Genomic DNA, 5,951 nt, shown 5'->3' on the forward strand with positions numbered 1-5,951 from the left:
GGAGACGTAACACTATGTAGTGAGATTGTAAAGTGTTATAGATAAAACATGTAAGAATGGATATAATGGGACAAAATAATGTACAAGTGTTTTTATTAATTCTTAAGTGGGATGCTCCTGTTTAAAAAAATTGTAAAATGAAGTATTTTCTATGTTTCAGTGATTTAGTTTTAAGCTCCCACATCTATTAAACTGCCTGAAGGATGGCTGATAAAAACTGATAACAGAAAGAAGGCAATGGAATATGCTGTGCAACTGTTCTGGTAACAAATTCTGAAACAGTAAGCTTGTTTGTCATGGTTCTGTGACTTGAGGTATTAAACATTTACCTTCAGTGTGGATAAAGTCATTGAGGAGAATATTTAATATCAACAACACTCATTTTTATTCCTTTGTAGGAAGGAGATAAACTTAGTTCAGGAAGTTATTCTTACTAAGGAAATGAAATAAAAAATACTTTTCGAAACATGTAATAAGCAGTTAATGATAATGCCATAGTGTGCTAGGCTGGTAATAAAAAAGCTGAGAAAATGGGTGAATCATAACAAAAGCTGTGAATATAATTAGCCAACTGGTGTTGGAAACAGTGAAATGGGTAGATTCAAGTAAAAATATAGATAGATATGCTATCCCAACCATTTCCTGGAATGTTTATGGCCTTTCCAAGAATCAACTGTTACTGAAAGTATTCTTTTAAAGTATTTGAAGTAACACAACAAGACTCATTTTGCATATTCTAACATGTTGGAGATGTTAGAAATGTGTATTGAACATGTGCAGTTATTGGTTATTAACAGTTGTTGTTTTGTGAAAGTTTTAAATCCGCTCAAGCAATTCAGAGCATACAGACACTGATTCTTTGTATTTCAGCTTTTATAAATGCTGGAAAATAAGAAAGGAAGAGACTTTTTGAAATGTTTAAAATATATCTGTATTTATAATGTTTATAGACATGTTCTTTAAGGTTGATCCTGGTTGTGATACTTGCAATGTACAGAAGGTCATTAAATACAATGCCAAACTGTTGATTATCATGTATGTCCAGCTATGTAATTTTCTAAATATACAAATAAACCTGTCTTTTTAAAGATTGCAATGTGTAACTGGTAGGCTTAAAATCTGTAAAAAAATATTTTGTAGGATACACTGCAATCTCTGTCAGTCACTGAACTTCTGATAAAAATTGTTTCTGTGTTTCTACTAACTTTATAATAAGTCATAGTATGGTTTAAGATAAAATGCAACTCTATTTTTTGGGGATTTTCTAAATTGTCTTGTTCTTTTTTTTAATATAGAATTTTGAACCAGCACAGCAGACTGATATTGATAATTTCATGATTTATTTGGATGGAACTGAAAACAAATGTAAGTAATATCAATAACCTCCCCAAAAAAGTGTTATATGCAAATTAAGTGCTACACGATAGACCTAATGTCAAAGTGCATTGGAAAGATGTAGTGAAAAAGGTACAAAATAATTATATATATATATATATTAATATGAATGTGAATTTGTGTGCCAGATAGTACTAAACATGAGACTTTTGTACAAAGGAAGAAACTGAACACAAGAATAATGTAATTTAAAGGATGAAAATAACAACAAAAATGAAGGATGAAATCAAGCAGTATATAATTATAAAGATGAATATAAATAAATGTGGAAATATTGTAAAGAGTTTGAGTATTTTATATTAAAACAATTTTGTAATCTTACCACATCATTATGGTCCATGTTGTCACGTCCAGTCATGCTCTGCCTGATGTCTGTGCTTCTTAAAAATATCTCTGCCATATATTTTTCATTACTAAGTGATTTCATGTTATGAATAAAAATACTTTATTTGCATCTTACAGTTTTCATATTTCATTTGCATAACCTCTAGAATTTTCTTAATTAATATCAAAAGTTTTTGAGCAAAACTATGTTTTATTATCTCTACCCTAACACTTACTGTTGCAAAATGAGCAATGTAGAGTAAAAGAAAAGTTGAAAAATGCAAAATAAATCTAAATTATCTTTCTAGAATGACTGCATTTTGTAACAGACAATTACACACTATTTATTCTTACAGCCAAAGCTAATACTTTTCAAATTTTAGGCTTATTTGGATTTATTGCTTTGCAACCTCACTCAGATCATGACAAAAGCTATTTATTATAGTGGGGCTGTTTTGTATAAACAAATGATTGCGTTACCAGTATTTAAAGTAACATTGCTATCACTTTTTATAGAATTGCCTTGCAAAGTGTACATGCAATCGTAAGTACTTTTTATTGTTGTTTTTTTTCACATGAGTTTTCTTATTTTGCCTAATAAGTTTCTGATTTTATACCAATAAGTAAAAAATATATGAAAACAAAACATTGTGTACTTATGGGCTCTTGTACGTTTTTGAGTTTTTCCTTACAAAACATAACTCTACTCTTTAGTAGAGTTGTTGATAGTACTTTATGTAATTTATATTTATTTCTAATATGCAATTTAGAACACAAAATATTAATACACACAAAACGTACAGTGTCTTAAAACTATTATAATTTAAACAAGCTTTCTAACTAAGCTATAAGTGAGTTAAAATAATTCCATTAGGTGGTCAAGATGATCAACACAGGTGGGTGTGGCATGGGGGTTTGACTACTTTCTGGTTTTTATCTTAATAAAGCAAGAGGACTGGAGGCTATCTAACCTATATAAAAGCAAGTGTGTGTCACGCCATGCATGATTTCTCGAAATAGGAGGAGTCTTAAAAGCCCGAATTCATTTATGCAGATAGAATATTTCAACTATTGTCTGCCCACTTCAATTTTAGTGATGGGTGTGCAAGGGGGCCCATGAGGGTGGGGGGGGGGGGGCATGAAACCTTATAAGTGTAGTGAGTGTTGGGATCACCTGGCCTAGAACAAAGTGCATAAAATTTATCATGAAAGTAAAAATATTGACTGCTTTGACTTCACTTTTCTGCCTCTTTGTTGCCAAGCTTGATTTTGAAAAATTTATTTATTTCAGTTTGCTATCAAATGTGAGGTTAGGGTATACTATGAGGTGGGGGTTGTAGTACTTGCCTCATCATTTTTGACTGGCTATACGCTAGTGAATTTATATTGTGTCTTAGCATTATCTATACTTTAAGTTTGTAATTTGTGCCAAACTCAGGAGTTCATATAAGGGTAGAAAGAATATCCAAAATGGACAATTTGGAGTGAAGAAGTGATACAAAGAAATGAAAATTGAGAAATTATTTAAGTATTTCACTTTGAAAGTAATTAAAATTTACATAAAATTAAAATATAAATTATTAACTATGTTTTGATACCAATGTAATTCTGTAAGAGGTTGTGATGTGTACACTAACCCCCTCCCAATCTCTAAGTCCCCAATCTAAGTACATCCTTATGATCTGATTTTATTAATATTTTGTTCCAGGAAGAGTTATGTACCATTTCTAAAAGTGAACAATTTTAAATGACATCACACTTACCTACAAAATGCCAAGAATTGTCAAAATGTAGTTCTGATACATCCATTCCACCATGACTTATATTAACTGTGGCTGTCTTGTAACTAGCTGATTTGAATGATAAAAATTGTTGTAATATAACATACTCAACCATCTGTATTGTAGGAGACCCAGTGTTCTGGACTGTTGTAACTGTCATGTAGCAACCCAAATGGATAAACCTAATTAAAAATCCACAGAAATGTATTTGTGGCTGAAATCATTATGATTTCAGACAAACAAGTAAGTTCCATTCACTGTTTGAGTACACACTTCACTAGAAGCAATATGTTTTCTCCAGAACAAAAATAATACAGGACATAATTCTGCAGTCTTACCATGTGGAATGTGACACCTGGAATGAGTAGTAGTGAACAAATAGAATCATAGCTGTTTTACTGACTTGGAATTTTGGCTCATTGAACATTTCCATTTATTTAAATAAAATTTCTGTTAGGACAAACCAAATATCAACTAATTTCGTGTCAAGTTTATACCTCTTTCCTGGTTAAGTACAGGACTTTCAAGGCCATTGGAAGTGCAAAAACTTAAAGACTTTTAAGAATTTCTTGACTTCTTATAAGTATTTAGTACAGAATTATCATATCTATGTCTACCTGTTTTTCTACATCATTTTCACAATAAGTTGCACCTTTCAAATTGCTTCCTTCCAATATTTCAATATACATCATTTTTATGTCTAGTTCTGCTTTTCACAGTGGTGTCATTTTCACATCTAGATCAAAACATAATTATTATTTCGTTGTTGTGTTTATTTCCAACTTCTTTACTATAGCATTCCTGTGAATAAATTCACTATTCATATTCTATCAGTCTTGTGTATCTTAGCATCGGAGATCTGTAACCTTTTTACAAAATTTAACTTTTTTTTATTATATATTTCAATTTCCAAAGAGTTTCTTACCAATCTTTATTTAAGCCTTATTTAGGTCCTATTTAATCTTATACATTTGTTACTTCTTGATAATTTAGAACAGCCTTCAAATGAGTTTTCTGGTTGATGAAATAAGTAGGTCTAGTGCCACAAATGGGTTGTGGTTTTTTCATAAAGACAGATATAAAACTGAAAAATAAGCAACTAAATAAAATTAACAAAAAATACAAATATTTTGAAATGTGAAAAATTTTGTGATCTACCTGAAAAGGCTTCTCAGTTCACATATTGGTTATGATTGACCTATTGGAAACATCATTTTTGTGTTGATTAGTTTCACACTTCATTCTTCATTTTTCTTACGTTATGTATATTTCATTATTTTCTTGTATGCTCTAAACCAACCATCTAATAATCATGTGTCTTTATTTACTGTGTTATTTATATATTTAGTTCTGCTACTTGTGATAATTCTTGTGCCTAGTTTCAGTCTTCCCACTTACTTATTCTCACAAATTATTTACTTCATACTGTTTTGTTTTTTTGTTTAGATTCAGTCTTTTTGTTACATCATTCTTACATTTAATTCCACCTTTCGTACTACTTCTTCCCCTGTCTATATCTATTGTTCTTTAACAAATCATTATTGAGTATATTTATGTCTTCTAAAGCACATCATTATCAAGTTATTATTCACCCTTTGACTGTATAATTTTGTTGCTAAAAGCTATCCTTCAACTACATCATTTTTATGTTTGTTAAAAATTAACATAAACATTTGAATTTGGGAGATGCTAGGTAGTACCATGCTGAAATAGGTAAATCACAACTGCTAGTAAATAGGCAAAGCAAATTATGGAAAAATATATTGCATATAATTTCCTGTTATTTAGTGACACTTTCTGAAGTGCTAACTAATAAGATAGATAGTTATAGAAATTATACTTCCTTTTTTTTTGGGGGGGGGGTGAATATTAGTAAAATATAAAAGGATTCCTTGACTCTTACCTGTGGCTTACTCTACAAAAAAGAGAAACAAAAAAATAGAATGTAAAAGCAATTTAAAATCCATGTTTAAAATCCGTAATGAACCAAGAACTGTGAGAAAAAACAACTGAAGTCAAATGTGTGATGCATTATCTTTTTAGATTTTTCTAAAGTGTATTTTTCTCTACCACCTTTGGCATTTAACACCATAAATTGGGTAATATAGTATGAAAAGTGCTATTAAACATTAAAAACAAAATAAATGCAACAAGGAAGTTGAAGAATGATGGTGCATATAAACCTGAAAATGATGATGGGTGGTAGACATTTCCACAACACTTGGACCATGTCATATAAATAGCAGTTTAACCTGTGTTGTGGGTATGTACACAGTGTGGTCACAAGTAAATAGACACCACCTTTTCAGAAAAATGAACTTTTTCAGTCATAATCGAATGATTTGATATATTTATAATTTAATTAATATCTAGTAGATCTTCCTTTCGCTTCGTGGAGTTCGTGGATCCTTTGGGGCATCGTGAGAATCATCTCGTGAATTTTAGATTGTG

The 5,951-nt window shown here is 30.5% G+C and overlaps 1 pseudogene; it reads left to right on the plus strand.

The window, feature by feature from the left end:
* The window catches only part of LOC106466117, a 35,608-nt pseudogene that overhangs the window by 15,521 nt on the left and 14,136 nt on the right, over positions 1-5,951 (plus strand).

The sequence above is a fragment of the Limulus polyphemus genome, unplaced genomic scaffold (assembly GCF_000517525.1).
Source record: "Limulus polyphemus unplaced genomic scaffold, Limulus_polyphemus-2.1.2 Scaffold2156, whole genome shotgun sequence".
NCBI lineage: Eukaryota > Metazoa > Arthropoda > Merostomata > Xiphosura > Limulidae > Limulus > Limulus polyphemus.